The following is a 17,654-nucleotide window of genomic DNA, read 5'->3' as shown; positions in this document are numbered from 1 at the left end:
AAAACATGTTCAACATCATAATCATCAGCAAAATGAAAATTAAGGCCACAATTAATTAATCTTCCTCCTGTTAGAATGGCTTTTTTTTTTTTTTTTTTTGGCAGTTTTTTTTTGGCTGGATTTGAACTCGCCACCTCCAGCATATGGGACCGGCATCCTTTGAGCCATAGGCACTGCCCCTAGAATGGCTTTTATTAAAAAATCCAAAACAACAGATGCTGGTGTGGATGCACAGAGAAAGGTACACTGATATACTTTTTGGTCAAGACTATAAATTAGTACAAACTCTAAGGAAAACAGTACGCATAATTCTCCAAGAACTAAAAGTAGACATATCATTTGATCTAGCAATTCCACTACTGGCTATCTATCTAAAGGAAAAGTAATTTTATGAAAATGACACCTGAACTCGATTGTTTAGGGTATCCCAATTCACAATTGCAAAAATGTGAAATCAAACTAAGTGCCTATGTATTCATGAGTGGATTAAGAAAATGGGGTATACATATACCATGGAATACTACAGAGCTATATAAAGGACAGACTTATTTTAAAATTTTGAATCCACTATTAAGAACTCCATAAGAGCTTGAAAGTCGCTACATAGGTCTGTGTCTTGGCTATCTTTTCTTCCCACCCTCCTTAGTGATAGAAACCTAATGTTGAGTTTATCACATTGCTACCAAGATTAAAGTTGATACTAGCAGCCTATGTTATATGGACTATGTGGCAAGGTTCTTGCCTGTATAATTAATTTGAAAAGCTGTATAGTAATTATAAGAAGGTTTCTTGAAAAGATGGGGCAAATTCTTTTTAAGTTCCCACAGTTCCTGTTGATTAGAGTCTGAATGCACTAACTGGAACTTACCAGCCATCTATGATCCTATAGTGATGTGCTTAGTAAGGCAGAAAGGAAAGACAGAATTCTGACTTCCTGAAGACACTGTGGTCTTCAGATACATTTCCATTTATTAAGTCATTGTTATTATAGGATTTAACAATTTTTTTTTTTTAGGCACATAAACTAGCTTGAACCTGCTCACCTATAAAATTTGGATAATTGTAGTTAATTGTAGTGTCTATTCCATTAGTTTTTTTAAATAATAAAAACTAAATAAGGTAATGTATGAAATTGTGTAGCCTGGGGCCTGGTGTGTAGACATTCTTTAAAAAATGTTAGGTATTCTTATGCAGTATAAAAAATTGTTAATGTGATTTCTTCGTTCCTACACACCACAATGCTCATTCTCCTTTCTTTTTATCATCTACAGTACATGTATCCAATAACAGTATTATTAGGAAATAGTTTTAATCTAGAAAATTATATAAAAATATCAAAAATCAAACTAGCTGAAACTATATAAGAACTCATTTGAAGCTCTTTAATTAAATGTATTAATTTTTCTTTTTTTTTTAATTTTTTTATTAAATCATAACTGTATACAATGATATGATTATGGGGCATCATACACTCACTTCATAAACCATTTGACACATTTTTATCACAGTGGTTAACATAGCCTTTCCGGCATTATCTCAGTTACTGTGCCAAAACATTTACATTCTACATTTACCAAGTTTCGCAAATACCCCTGTAATATGCACCACAGGTGTGATCCCACCGATTCCCCTCCCTCTACCCACCCCCCCCTTCCCACTTCCCCCTATTGTTAAGTTGTAGCTGGGTTATAGCTTTCATGTGAGAGTCCCAAATTAGTTTCATAGTAGGGCTGTGTACATTGGGTATTTTTTCTTCCATTCTTGGGATACTTTACTAAGAAGAATATGTTCCAGCTCCATCCATGTAAACATGAAAGAGGTAAAGTCTCCATCTTTCTTTAAGGCTGCATAGTATTCCATGGTATACATATACCACAATTTATTAATCCATTCGTGGATCGATGGGCACTTGGGCTTTTTCCATGACTTAGCTATTATGAATTGGGCTGCAATAAACATTCTGGTACAAATATCTTTGTTATGTTGTGATTTTTGGTCTTCTGGGTATATGCCCAGCAGAGGAATTACAGGATTGAATGGCAGATCTATTTTTAGATCTCTGAGTGTTCTCCATATATCTTTCCAAAAGGAATGTAAATGTATTAATTTTTCAAAAGAAAATTGTTTATCTTGTATATGATGTATATATCATCTGTAGTTATAAGACATATCAATCATGGTTTGTATAAATACAGTCCACCCAAACACTGACTTACTTTTGCAAGTGAGCATTCTTACAAAATTTAAAAGGTTTGAACTTTAAAGTTTGTATAGTAACATTTAGCCAAAGATATATAGGTACACAAATATGTAATTTCAAATTTTAGAATAAATTATGATTCCTTATTGCTTCTTATAACTGCTGCATTTACATTTTGTTGTCATCACTAATTTTCTACAAAATATTTCTGAAAGAGCAAATCTCTCTTTAGGTAGGTTAAGTAAAAGATGTATAAAATCGAGTAGTTTTCCTTGACCTAATTGAAAATAAACAGTGAAATTTCATGTTTCTACCTATTGTTCTGGGATTATGTACATCCAAATTTATTGACAATCCTGGAAATAATTGTTTGTGAAATCATACATTCTATTTGGCCAACAGGAGATATCTGAATGTCAAACACATTCAGATTTTGTGATTGACAAAATCTGCTGCATTTTGTGATTGACTAAGTGTCCCTATGTATTGGAAGGTAGAGTAAGGAGAATGAAACATACAGACATCTTTTCTTTTAATCCATGTAATGGATAAAGTTGTCTTCTGAATCAGTATGAATCTCAGTGGGTGATGAATTACAGAAGCTTCTGCAGCAGACACCTAAAGAGACTTAATTTTGCTGTAAATAGAGTACACGTGTTTTGTTATGGAAGTTGTCTTATCACAGATGTTGCATATGTAAGGTACAATTCTGCACTCCCTCTGATAAGTACTATTTCTTATTTTATTGAAAAGCAGAGTAAGTCATGGCAGAAAACCTACATAATTTGCAGGTTTGTAAGTTAAGGCCTCAGGCCAACCATTCTTTTCTCTTGTCCCCTATATTCGCAGAGCAATCCCAACATTAAATTACTGTACACTGAGAGGACATTATATACCCTGACCTCCAAAAATAACTGTCAGCATGCCTTATTTGTTCTGTACTTAACATTTGATCATCAACCTATTTTTTTTATCATTTTGTTAAGGAGTGACTATTATGTAAAGATTAAGATGAATAATTTGATCAATAAAAGACACATCTTTATAATGCCAAAATAGTAACATTGAAAATACTGTTTTACTAACTTGGAAAGTGAAAGTGAAAGTGTTAATTATCCTGTGCAGGGGAATGGCAGTTACCTTAATACTGATGTAGAGGTAGATACCATATTCATCTTAAACTACCCCAGAGCAAAGATCCTGGGAAGAAGACAGTTACCTTCGGAACCATATTTATCATGTAAATAGCTCAGAAAGGGATACTGCCAGTTACATCTTTAAAATACAAAAATGCATGCATTTCACTATTTTGTAAATGCCAGAGAGATGCAGCATCCATTAGAGTTAACGGTGCGGCACTTTTGTGTTCAGTAGCATGAATCATTAATCATGAGACAGGCCATATTCTTGTACTGCTTCTGCTTTCATTACTTGGCCTAATTAAACAGTTCTCTGAACTGGAATCTCAGATTCCTCTGTTACAGATTATCATTAATTATGGTGAAAGTGCTCAGAGATGTTGGACTCAATTATATTCTACTCAACTCTGGCACCGTGTGATTCATTGCGCAGCCTGCTTTGCAGATGTACTCTTTTCTTATCTCGCACTCCCACTTTTGTAAATTGGGCTCTGGCAGCCAACAAACTAAGAGTTATGTGCTGCGTTTTCATTAAAAACATGTTGGAGAAGCACAGACCAATTAAGAATTCTGTATTTTATAAGGAATGAGATGAACGGTGGATTCTGGGAGAATTAGCTCAGTGAAGAAGCAATCTCAATCTCAATCAAATTTATTGCTAAATTTGGGGTATATTTTTTTTGTTTGGGGTTGAACTGGTTACGTCTCTGGCTTGAAACTTTTTCTTTAAATTAAAAATATATCAATTTATTGTTAGTCAATAAAAAGAAACACAATTTTGTTTGGTGCTTGTGTGAGCTACTGGAAAACATTTCCAGGGACATATGCCAAGCACATTATAGCTCAAAAGACGCTAATTTCATCAATTTTGACAGTCATTTTCCATGCGATGTAATGAAGTCTGCTCTATAGTGCTAGGTTTAGGCACAATGGACCAATATTTTGGCATAGACCAAGTCAGGATATCAGGAATTGCAGGCTTCTAGTGATGTTTGGGGTGTGTGCTTAGGGGAAGGGGAGTACATGATTTGACATATGGTACATGCAAATCAAATTATCCCAAAGCACTTCTGCTGCATTTCAAATTTGTTTGTTTGTTTAGGATTTTCTTTTTTTCTTTTTTCCCTTTATTCCTTTTTTCCTCCATCCCTTTGTTGTTTCCTCTCCACTTTCCTCCTTCACTCTCTCTCCCTCCCACTTTTTCTCCCTCTGTTGTTTCGTTTTCTGTCTCTTTCTTTCAAGAGAATCGAAAGATTTTTCTTTCCTTTTGAACGTAATAGAAGTAATATATTACAAAAATGTATTTCAGTAATTAAAATAGAACAAAGCTAGTGACAAATTAAAGTCTCCAGTTTCCCCATTGACTACAAAGGACATCAAAAGCCAAATATTCAAAATCAATGGTTTTAGAATTTCATAAAATGAAAATATGTTTATTTCTTTTAAATGTGAAAGTTAAAAAAAGATCAGATGAACTTTTATTTGCAGATTGTCCATTAAAATGTCAAATGGGCTTTGATATGTCATGGATCATAATTCTGAGATTTTACAAAAACTAAACTGCAGTTAAAAAGCATGCAAACACGTTTGAGAAAAGTCTAAGAAGGATATCCATATTAGTTTTTCTATCATGAATTCTAAATTATATCAGAAATAATCTGTTTTTACAATAGCTTTTCTTAAAGTGAAATCATTTTCATTCCATTTAAAGTATTAAGAATAATTTATATAATGTTGAAGGTGTGTATTGCCATTGATAAGAAGACATAAAACTCAATGACGAGGTTTTTGTTTTTCCCAAAAATTCTCTGGCTGGATACAATTTCATTTATAGATACAGAAGACAGCTTTAAGAGATATACTTACAAACCAATAATATCTTTAAATGAAGCAAATGGATTAAAGCTAATACTTTGTACCTAGTAAATATGCTATTATTACTAAATGTGAGAAAAATATGCACATATATATACAGCATTTCTTCAAAGTAAATATAAATTTAAGGGTTTTTTCTTCCTCTATTGGATTCTACTTTAAAAGTATGGTACCAAATCAAATAGACAAAACTGCTTTGTCTGTTTTCCTTTGTTCCTCATTGGAGAAGTTAACTAAAATAGCACACATGTAACTCATCACAAAGCTATTCTCAGAAATGAAGTAAGGACGGCATTGCCTTGGTTAGAGGCAACTCAATTTAGTCACACATATCATCATGGCTAGCTGTCTACTTTTATGACATCAACCCTGTTTATTTTATATTAAGAATTGGATGCACCGGTGGCTCAAAGGAGTAGGGCGCCAGCCCCATATGCTGGAGGTGGTGGGTTCAAACCCAGCCCTGGCCAAAAAAAAAAAAAGAATTGTCTTCATCCTTGTCCTAAGATCACTTTCCAACATTTCAAGGTATGTACCTGAAATACTGACTCAAAAGAGCAGGCTCAAAATTAAAGATGAGTAAATCCCTTCTCTTATTTTCTTTATATTTTCTAAAAGTTTCTATTTTTATTTTTCCTTAAATGAACATTAATTTTTATTTATTTCCATTGATGCTATGTCCATTTTTTTCTGACTGTAGGGTCAGAAAAGAATAGAATTAAAACAATGTGGAAAATAAGTTCTAGATGGAAGCCTTTTGGCTTAGCAGTTTGTAGGTTTTCATATCCTGCATTAGTTTCAGGTTTTAATATATATGAAAATCAGTGGTCTTGTATCTATGCATATGTGTCATCTATAATATAATTTTGACAGATGGAGAGCTGGATAAATCTAGTCCTTGACTGTAGAAAACCTCTGCTTGACTCGCACTCTACCAAAACTTGTTTAAAAAGGCACTCACATGTATTTATTTTTTAAATAAAGATTCATTTTTTGGCCTGCCCTCATTTCTCATTGAGATGCTGGCATCCACATCTTTGATGGTCCCCTATGCATATTTTACCTGAGCAGTGGTGATTTTTTTTTAAAGGATTATACCATGCATAATGTTGATGACTATGCTATTTTACATCTCCTGCTTATTAAAAATAAATAGGCTACCTTGCCCCTATTTGCACCATCTAAAATTCTGACAACAATATCTTACTTACAAAAATACAAACCTAGAAACCAGGAAGCAGTCTTTCCCACTAGCAGCTCTAGAAAGACTGCTCATTGAAAATGTAATACACTGCTGCCGTGTCACAGGTCAGCTGGCAAATGGCAATCTGAATTTTAAAAGGAATATGAATAAAATTCTGTTTTATTTTGAAAATGAACTTTCTGCCCTCCATCATGAATCCAATATATGTCTTAATCTTCTATGCTCTTGAAGCCTGCGGCTCCTGGCTGAGTCCTTTGACTCCTGAACCTAATAAGGAAATAGGTTGTTTTCTCATCCTCATCTCATTTTTAGAAGGGCTGAAACAAACAGTCCCCTATTTCAAATGTAATTGACAAAACATAAAAACATGTATGTTATATAATTTTAGGTTTACAGCCAACCTCAGCACTAGGATGTTTTATTTTTAAATTTGATTAAGATGTTATACCTTTGGAAATGTGCTGTCAAGATTTGAAATCAAAATTTCCAAGTGTACAATGCATGTTTACCTTAGAACTGTACATATGAAGCTGATAAAGGATAGACTAGGTAATGGTACACTTCAGCTGAGAACATTTTCATTTAACCCGGACATTATTTAGAGCCATAGAGACAGATATATAGGCAGAATTCAAAAAATATATATTTATGGTTATTATTGCTGCTTAAAAATCTTCTGGGTGTGTGCCACAAATATATCTTCATTTGTTTTTCTTTCCTAAATAGAAATTAATTCATTATGCTCACGTCTTTCTGCACTTACTGTTTCCATCTTTGTTTAAATTGAAGATCTCTAATTAAAAATAAAATAACTCTTCTTTCCCAGAAGATAAGATTTTGATTTATGAACATGCCTTTTTTTAATTTAAAAATTCTCCGAATACTACAGTGCCCTGGTACAATCACTCTTGATATTTTTCATAAAATAATTATGAAAACTACTTTTTAAGAAGAGAAATGGTAGAATGTGAAACTCAATGCAATTAGGCATCCTGTGCTGCTATTGTAACTTACAATTGCATTTGTGTTCTCTCATCATAACCTCGCTGATCACTGTAAGTAAATAAATGCTAATGGTTCCATTAGTGTGTGGACATGTAGTGAGTGAAAGAGGAGAGGAAGAGAGGGTGAGACACATGTGCACACTAAAGCAAAGAGTTATTTTAATAATTGAATTTTGATTTAAACTAAAAGTAGCCCATTACCATTTTTCAGAACATAGTTATATTCTAAATTTCTTTGATTATTATACAGGCATTCCAAACTCTAAGAGAAATTAATATATTTGCAGTGAGATGCTTAGTTATCATGGAAAATTTTTAAAACTCTAAATAACTGTATTTGGTCTCTACCCACATTCCTGATATTCCAGTAATGCAAAGGTTCAAGGAAAACATGAACTAAATGAAATAGACCTGATAAATCATGAACAATTTAATGAATAATTACCAAATATCTAAATATTGAATTAATAACTAAGCAAACACAGATGACTGAGAGGTGTCTAGCAATGAAGAGGTCTTTCAGTTAGACAAACAATATGATAGTTTCCATCAAGGAGACAAGTGAAATGATTCAGGCAGCAGAACGTGAGTTAGAGGCACAGAGGAAGGAAGATAACCCGGCAGGTGGTAAATGACCCCAAGAAAAGTATTGTGGAATAGGCCATGCTTAGGAGTGTTCTTAAAAGATGACATGAAATGTTAAATGAAGAGAGGCTTTGATTATCTTCTTGTGCAGTGAGATCATTTTATACTATGCACAGGAGTGGCATTTGTCAATGTGTAAGACAAGGGATTTATATATGCTGGGTAACAAAAAAAAAAAAATATAGAGTCCATGTTGAGGGTGACTTCTTAATATCCATTTTACTGCTTTGCCATCATCTAGCGGCCATGGAGTTAGAAAGGGTTCCAGGTTCAAGGATATGTGTTATGTAAACTAAGCCAATTAGGACAGGTGCAATTACCTAGAGAATTATTGTTCCAAAAAGTTAGGAATATAAATCATCTCATAATTGTATATAGACATCTTATAAGGGAACAGGTGTGGGCATATGAACTGGATTGACACAAGCATACTACAGTATAGGAATTTGTTTTATGTCAATGGAAATGATAAACTCTTTGTCTTACCGGGTGGGAAGGCAGCAAAGATGTTGTGGCTGTAGATATCCAGTCCACATTCCAGGCAGGAAGAAGGAGAATGGAAAGAGCAAGAGGACCCACATGCCAGCTGTGTCAGCCCTTAATAAAGAGCTTTCCCAGAAGGCATACCCAGTGAATTGTGTTTACATCTCTGTGACCAGGACTTTGTCAAATGTATACTTTTAGCTGCAAAAGAAGCATGAAATATATTTTTAGCTTGGGGAGAGCCACTACAAATAAAGTGGAATGTTATTAGTAAATAAGAAATGGAGAATGAATATTAGGTAGTCTACAAACAGTTTCTAATGTCCAGTCACTGAATTCAAATTATCCATAGACTTTATTGGAAATAGGCATGTAAAAAATCCAACATTTCCCTATATAGATATTCAAGGAAATTTCAGGGCACAACACACATTGATATCATAGAAAGGTAACTAACTAACTAACTAACCAGCTAAAATAATTTTTTTTTTTTTTTTTGCAGTTTTTGGCCGGGGCTGGGTTTGAACCAGCCACCTCTGGGATATGGGGCTGGCTCCCTACTCCTTTGAGCCACAGGCGCCACCCCAACTAAAATCATTTTTGAAAACCAAGAAAGGACATCACCTATGGCCTGATTCCCTGCAGCACTGCTTTGAAAGAAAACAGCAGTAATAAAACAAGCTAGAAAGCCAAGACAGTGGGAGGAATTTGAGGTGTTTCTCAGAAGCACTCTGGATATTTCACTAAGAAGACGGTGAGGGTTGGTGTCTGATGGCCTCAGTGGCTGAAGTCCTTGGGGGACATAGTGCACACTGTGTTAGCAAATCACTACAGCCCACTAATGTTAAACCACAGCTGCATCAACTACTGAGAAAAGGTACCCTGTTTTTCACTATTGAAGAGAACTCCAACACACAATCTTCCGCAGAGTTTGCAAAGCCCACATCAAGTACGTTTAACCTAACATCCGACATTAATAATATTTTAATATTAAGGGGAAGCCAAAGAAACAAATGACAGAGCAAACTGAAATAAAATTATGTTTAATAGTGAAATAACTTATGCATAGTATAATAAGCAATTATTTCAAAATATTAAATATGTTGGAAGTAAAAAATAAGCTTATGGAAATATAAATTTTAACTTGCTATAAAGCCTGGATAGCAGAATGGATATTGATAAGGAGCTAAGAAAGTCTTTGTATATAACTTAAAAAGATGTCAAGAGATATAAAATATGAAATGTAAATGAAGAGGCATGGAGGGTATATTAGTACATTCCAATATACATCCAAATAAGAGAATGAGGTATCTCCATAGTGTTTTCTATAGAGGTTCTAATAATTTGCAGTATCACCAATTCCTTACTCTCAAAAATATGGAATACTTCATACATTGTGTGTCACCTTTGTGTAGGGACCATGCTAATCTTCTCTGTATCATTCCAATTTTAGCATATATGCAGGGAAAGTGAGCACAGGCAAATTATTTTTTCAAACTGCAATGTTATTTTTGTTTATATCTAACAAAATGTGAGTAAGTCTGTTCTCAAATTTCTCAGCAAGCGGAAAAGATACTTTAAATTCATAGTGATTTTTCCACCTTTATAACTGTATAAAGACTAGAAGTTTCTATTTATATAAGAGCTCAGAAATTTACCTGTTGTACATCTTACAATGAGAGAATGAACTGAGCAAGAAAAGATTAATGAATCCAGAAACAAAAAAGTTTGTTTCAAGAAACAATAAATATGGATTAAACATGATGATAAATATAAATAAATATGGATTACATTAAATAATTAACAGATTGTAGAACATTGTCATTGATCAGAGAGTGGGGGTAAAAGCCAAGAAAAATCAGGTGTACAAATATCCTTGTCTTCATTTGACAAAGATTTCTTAGGATACTAAAAATATAAAGAAAATATGAGAAACTGTCTTAATTGAAGTTAAATCAAACTATTCTTTAAAAGACAATGTTGTGGATATTAGAAGGCAGGTAAATAGAAACTTTCTGCAATGGAAGTGTCAAAAAACTAATTAAAATATGTAAATAACCCTTACAAAATACAATCACAGTGAATTAGCACTACATGCATCTACAAAGGGCAAAATATTCAGAAAGAAAGCACTAAGAAAGTGTTGGTGACAACAGTGAACAGAAACTGTGATTCATCACTGGGGCAAATACTCAGTGGTAGAGTTTGAAAACAGTGTGGCCAGTTCTTGAAAAGTTAAATCTACATTTACCTAGTGATCAGATAATACCATGAGAGGATATTTTCCCTAACCTAAGAAAATCTTATGTCCTCACCGAAACCTGTACACAATTATTAGGAGAAGCTCTATTCACAATCTCCAAAACTATACAGGATGTTTTTAGGGGATGAATGTACACTTTGTTGCATCCATACAATGGAATATTATTCAGCAATAAAAAAGAATAAATTAGTCAAATGAACAAATTAACATCAACAGTAATGTCATGTTGACAGTATCTAGCATTGATAGGTTATGATGAAAATGACAAAGGTAAATTTTTGTGACATTTTTCCTAAAAACTGATAACTTCGCTGTAATCATGAGAAAAATATTAGGCAAATCCTGATTGAAGGATAGTCTACAAAATGCCTGACTAGTTCTCCTGAAAACTGTCAAAAATTGTTAAAATCAAGTACAGGCTGAGAGACCACTATGGTCCGGTGGTCTAAGAAGATGTGACAAGTAACATAACTCAGTTATCAGGAACGAGATCTTGGGATAGAAAAGGATTATATTAAAATGAAAGAAGTATGAACAATTTATGGACTTCAGTTAATAATAGTACATCAATATTGATTATTTAATTGCAACAAATACACTAATAAAAGATATTAATAACAGAGGGGGAACTAAGTGCAAGGGGATATAGTAGCCGTGTACTATCTTCATAGTTTTTCTATAAATCTGAAAGTATCTTAAAACGAAAAGTTCATTAAAATATTTTTAAATGAATGGACAGAAACATTATAATTAAAGCAACAGTGAAAAATATGAAAAAAATACACAATAGAAAGAAAACTATTGACATGTACATTAACTTGGATAAATCTTAAAGATATTACTAAGTAGGAGAAACTGGTCTCAAAAAGTTCCATACCATACAGTTCCATTTATGTTCCAAAAAGGCTACATTGATGGAGGACATATAAGTGATTATCAGGGGTTAGATGTTGATGGAAGATTCGACTACAGAGTGGTAGCACCAGGAAATTTTATGAAATGAGGGAATAATTCTGTCTCTTTGCTATGGTGATGGTTACATAAATCTATATACAAGTTAAAATTTAAATAATGTGAATTAAATTTAAAAAGTTTATGTTGATTAAAAATAAAATGAATACGAAATAAAGAAGCCAGTTGCAAAGATATATGTATTATATTCTGCCTTTGGAGAGACAAGGGAAGGTAAAAACAACACACAGCTCTGTAGGGTAGTATATACACATAACAATCATTTGAAAGAGTAAAGAACTCACTAACCATGTGTACATGGGGCAAATTGAGCTAGAAGACAACGTTACAATATTTAACTTTTTTTAATTTCATTATATTTAACAGTAAGCTAAAAAGAAAAATAAGTATGTCTACCTAAAGATTTTTATAGGAACAATCATTTTTATTTATAACAGCAAAAACCTAAAAACAAATCAAATGTACATGTAGAAAGAAACAGATATACAAGTTGTGGCATGGTCATATAGCAAAACACTACTTGGCTTAAAAAGTAATATGGATTAATTATACTAAGCAAATGAATTCAGTCACAAAAGAGTACGTACTAAATGATTCTATACATATCAAATTCTAGATAAGGTAAACCACTAAAGAAAACAGATCAGAGGTCATCTAGAGGGAAGGGGCAGTAAGGTCTGGGATGTGACCTCAGAGGGGCTTGAAGTAACATTTCTGGTTGATGACAATGTTCCATATCTTAATTGTATCAGTAGTTACACACATGAACATATTTTGCAATATTTATTAAACTATACACTTAAAATGAGTGTATTTTCTATGTAAATTATCTCTCAAAATGATATCTTTTCCAAAATGAACCTAATTTATTTAATGTAGTATTTAAAGAAAATAATGCTATTAAAAGGGCAACAAGAAAATGAATTAGAGAAATTGATGTCATTTTATTTTCATACACCTTATAAATCATTTTTTTCCAATTTATAAATACTTAATTGATGAACTAAATCTAGAATGTAAATAGATATTTCTTCTGAAATTTTTTCATAGTTATGAATGTAAAACCTTAGTTCAATTGTTATTTGTTTTTCAGCTTGAGAAAAGTTCAAAACATGTTCAAGCAGAATAAGGATGAGGTATCTCCGAGCAAGTAGAAAGAGAATCATCATTTGACAAAGAACAAAGCAGAGTAGAGACCAAGCACTGTGCTGGGGGGTTAGCGTCTCTAGAGAGCTCAGGGTATGGAAATATCGGTGACAGGCAAAAGGAGCACTCACCATTTCTGGGGCTTTTTTTGTCCCTTAAGAATTGCATGAGAAAACAATCTCATGCTGAAGGATAGATGGGTTATAGATGAGATTAAGAAAAAGGAAATCACCAAATTTTTGGAACAAAAAACCAATGAAGACATGAACTATCAGAACCTCTGGGATACTGCAAGGGCAGTCCTAAGAGGGAAACTTATAGCACTGCAAGCCTTCCTCAAGAAAATGGAAAGAGAGGAAGTTATAACTTAATGGGACATCTCAAGCAACTGGAGAAGGAAGAACACTCCAACCCCAAACCCAGCAGAAGAAAAGAAATAACCAAAATCAGAGCAGAATAAAATGAAATTGAAAACAAAAGAATTATACAACAGATAAGTAAATCAAAAAGTTGGTTTTCTGAAAACATCAACAAAATAGATAAACCTTTGGCCAACTTAACCAGGAAAAAAAGAGTAAAATCTCTAATTTCATCAATCAGAAATGGTAAAGATGAAATAACAACAGACCCCTTAGAAATTCAAAAAATCCTCAAGGAATACTACAAGAAACTCTGCTATCAGAAATATGAAAATCTGAAAGAAATCGACCAATACCTGGAAGTACGCCACCAAGACTTAGCCAGAATGAAGTGGAAAAATTGAACAGGCCCATATCAAGTTCTGAAATAGCATCCACTATACAAAATCTCCCCAAAAAGAAAAGCACAGGACCAGATGGCTTTACATCAGAATTCTACCAAACCTTTAAAGAAGAACTAGTACTTATATTACTAAACCTCTTCCAAAATATAGAAAAAGAAGGAATATTACCCAACACATTCTATGAAGCAAACATCACCTTGATCCCCAAACCAGGGAAAGACCCAACAAGAAAAGAAAATTATAGACCAATATCACTAATGAATATTGATGATAAAATACTCAAAAAGATAATAACAAACAAAATCCAACAACACATCAAAAAAATTATACACCATGACCAAGTGGGATTTATCCCAGGGACTTAAGGCTGGTTCAATATATGTAAATCTATAAATGTAATTCAGCACATAAACAAACTAAAAAATAAGGACCAAATGATTCTTTCAATTGATGCAAAAAGCTTTTGACAATATCCAGCATCCCTTCATGATCAGAACACTTAAGAAAAATGGTATAGAAGGGACATTTCTTAAACTAATAGAGGCCATCTACAGCAAACCCACAGCCAATATTGTATTGAATGGAGTTAAATTGAAATCATTTCCACTCAGATCAGGAACCAGGCAAGGTTTTCCATTGTCTCCATTGCTCTTTAACATTGTAATGGAAGTTTTAGCCATTGCAATTAGGGAAGAAAAGGCGATCAAGGGTATCCACATAGGGTCAGAAGAGATCAAACTTTCACTCTTTGCAGATGACAGAATCGTATATCTGGAAAACACTAGGGATTCTACTACAAAACTTTTGGAAGTGATCAAGGAATACAGCAATGTCTCAGGCTACAAAATCAACACCCATAAATCTGTAGCCTTTATATATACCAACAATAACCAAGCCAAAAAAAAAAGTCAAGGACTCTAGTCCTTTCACAGTAGTGCCAAAGAAGATGAAATATTTGGGAGTATACCTAACAAAGAATGTGAAATATCTCTACAAAAAGAACAATGAAACTTTAAGAAAAGAAATAGCTGAAGATGTTAACAAATGGAAAAACATACCATGCTCATGGCGGGGAAGAATCAACATTGTTAAAATGTCTATATTACCCAAAGCAATATATAATTTTAATGCAATTCCTATTAAAGCCCCATTTTCATATTTTAAAGATCTCGAAAAAATAATACTTTGTTTTATATGGAATCAGAAAAAACCTCGAATAGCCAAAACATTACTCGGCAATAAAAACACATCAGGAGTATTGTTGGTATATATAAAGGCTACCGATTTATGAATGTTGATTTTGTAATCGGAGACACTGCTGTATTCCTTGATCACTTCTAAGAGTTTTGTAGTAGAATCCCTAGTGTTTTCCAGATATACAATCATATCGTCTGTGAAGAGCAAAAGTTTGATCTCTTCTGACCCTATATGGATACCCTTGATCACCTTTTCTTGCCTAGTTGCGGTGGCTAAAACATCCATTACAATGTTAAAGAGCAATGGAGACAATAGGCAGCCTTGTCTGGTTCCTGATCTGATAAGGACTCTATCCCATTCACAGTAGTGCCAAAGAAGATGAAATGTTTGGGAGTTTATCTAACAAAGGATGTGAAAGATCTCTATAAAGAGAACTATGAACCTCTAAGAAAAGAAATAGCTGAAAATGTTAACAAATGGAAAAACATACCATGCTTATGGCTGGGAAGAATCAACATTGTTAAAATGTCCATACTACCCAAAGCAATATATAATCATAACGCAATCCCTATTACTGTCATACTTAAAAGATCTTGAAAAAACAATGATAGACTCTCACGGGATAAAAGATTAAAACTTAACACATGAAACTATAAAAATACTTGAAGACATTGCAGGGAAAACTCTTGAAGGAATCAGCCTGGGTGAATATTTTATTAGGAGGACTCCGTAGGCAATTGAAGCAGTATCAAAAATACACTACTGAGACCTGATCAAACTCAAACGCTTCTGCACAGCCAAGAACATAGTAAGTAAAGCAAGCAGACAGCCCTCAGAATGGGAGAAAATATTTGCAGGTTATACCTCCGATAAAGGTCTAATAACCAGAATCCACAGAGAATTCAAACGTATTAGCAAGAAAAGAACATGTGATCCCATCTCAGGGTGGGCAAGGGACTTGAAGAGAAACTTCTCTAAAGAAGACAGATGCACAATCTACAAACACATGAAAAAAAGCTCATCATCCTTAATCATCAGAGAAATGCAAATCAAAACTACTTTGAGATATCACCTAACCCCAGTAAGAGTAGACCACATAACAAAATCCCAAAACCAGAGATGTTGGCGTGAATGTGGAGAAAAGGGCACACTTCTACACTGCTGGTGGGAATGCACACTAATATGTTCCTTCTGGAAGGATGTTTGGGAGAATACTTAGAGACCTAAAAATAGAACTGCCATTTGATACTATAATTCCTTACTAGGTTTATACCCAGAAGACCAAAAATCACAATATAACAAAGATATCTGTACCAGAATGTTTACTGCAGCCCAATTCATAATTGTTAAATCATAGAAGAAGCCCAAGTGCCCATCAACCCATGAATGGACTAGCAAATTGTGGTACACGTATACCATGGAATATTATGCAGCCTTAAAGAAAGATGGAGACTTTACCTCTTTCATGTTTAAATGGATGGAGCTGGAACATATTCTTCTTAGCAAAGTATCTCAGGAATGGAAGAAAAAGTATCAAATGTACTCAGCCCTACTATAAAGCTAATTTATAGCTTTCACATGAAGGCTATAACCCAACTATAGCACAAGACTATGAGGAAAGGGCCAAGGAAGGGGAAGGGAGGGGGGAGGTTATGGTGGAGGGAGGGAAATGGGTGGGGCCACACCTATGGTGCATCTTAGAATGGGTACAGGTGAAACTTACTAAAGGCAGAATAAAAATGTCTACATACAATAACTAAGAAAATGCCATGAAGGCTACGTTGAACAGTTTGATGAGAATATTTCAGATTGTATATGAAACCAGCACATTGTACCCCTTGATTGCACTAATGTACACAGCTATGATTTAACAATAAAAAAAAAAAAGAATTGCATCTGAAAACTCATTTCTCCTCTTGCTTTATTTTTAACATTTTGCTAATCTGATTGGTAGCTAAAGATATATACTTGTGGTTTAGCTTTTATTTTCTTGATTAGTAGCCAAGAAAAATGGCTTAGTTTGTGTTAACTGATAACTTGAGTATCAACTTTAGCGAATTCTTAGTCATAGCTTTTCCAGTTATTTTAGAGGATTTTTTTTCTAATTCTGTGTATGTGACCTTCATAATTCTAATCCTTTGCTAGTTGCATGTGATGCACATGTCTCTTCTTATGGTTTGTATTTGTTTCTCTTTTTCTGTTTATAAGTTTTTTCATGTTTGCTTTTGTAAATATAACCCTTTGACTGTGGAGCACTCAGAAACAAAACCCTATGGTCATCGTTCACACCAAACAGATCATCTTGTTTGAACACCTGTTGGGATTGTTTGCAGTCAAAGGTTAAATTTTAGATGACTAGTTCATCTACAATTTACTTTGAGAATGTTTCCAGGAGTAAACATTTTTTCCTTTCTTTCCTGTCGTTAAATAATTGTTCTGGTAATTCATTAAACAATTAATTTTTCCCATTGACTTTTAATGCCTTCATTTGCATATGTTGAATTTCTACACACGAATGTGTGAGTCTAAACTATTGGTTTACTTTTTCATCCATTTACCAGTGGTGAGTTACTAGAATTATGTTAGTTTTATAGTTATTCTCATAAAGTATACAACAGTTTCCCAAACTTATTCTTCTCTTTAAAATTTACTATACCTATTTATGGGCTTTGTTTCTTTCATAAATTATATGATCAGCTTGGGAAATTTTTTAAAAATACTGTCTTGTGATTTTGACTGGAATGGTAATTAATGGAAGAATTT

At 33.6% G+C, this 17,654-nt stretch overlaps 1 non-coding gene across 1 annotated transcript; it reads right to left on the bottom strand.

The window, feature by feature from the left end:
* Positions 1–9,921: 9,921 nt before the first annotated feature.
* On the bottom strand, positions 9,922–10,027 carry LOC128590985 (U6 spliceosomal RNA). The gene has a single exon (XR_008381441.1). It is a non-coding gene; the product is annotated as a U6 spliceosomal RNA (small nuclear RNA).
* Between the last annotated feature and the right edge of the window lie 7,627 nt (positions 10,028–17,654).

Source organism: Nycticebus coucang, chromosome 7, assembly GCF_027406575.1.
Source record: "Nycticebus coucang isolate mNycCou1 chromosome 7, mNycCou1.pri, whole genome shotgun sequence".
In the NCBI taxonomy this organism is placed as follows: Eukaryota; Metazoa; Chordata; class Mammalia; order Primates; family Lorisidae; genus Nycticebus; species Nycticebus coucang.
This window is presented reverse-complemented; position numbering and strand designations above follow the sequence as displayed.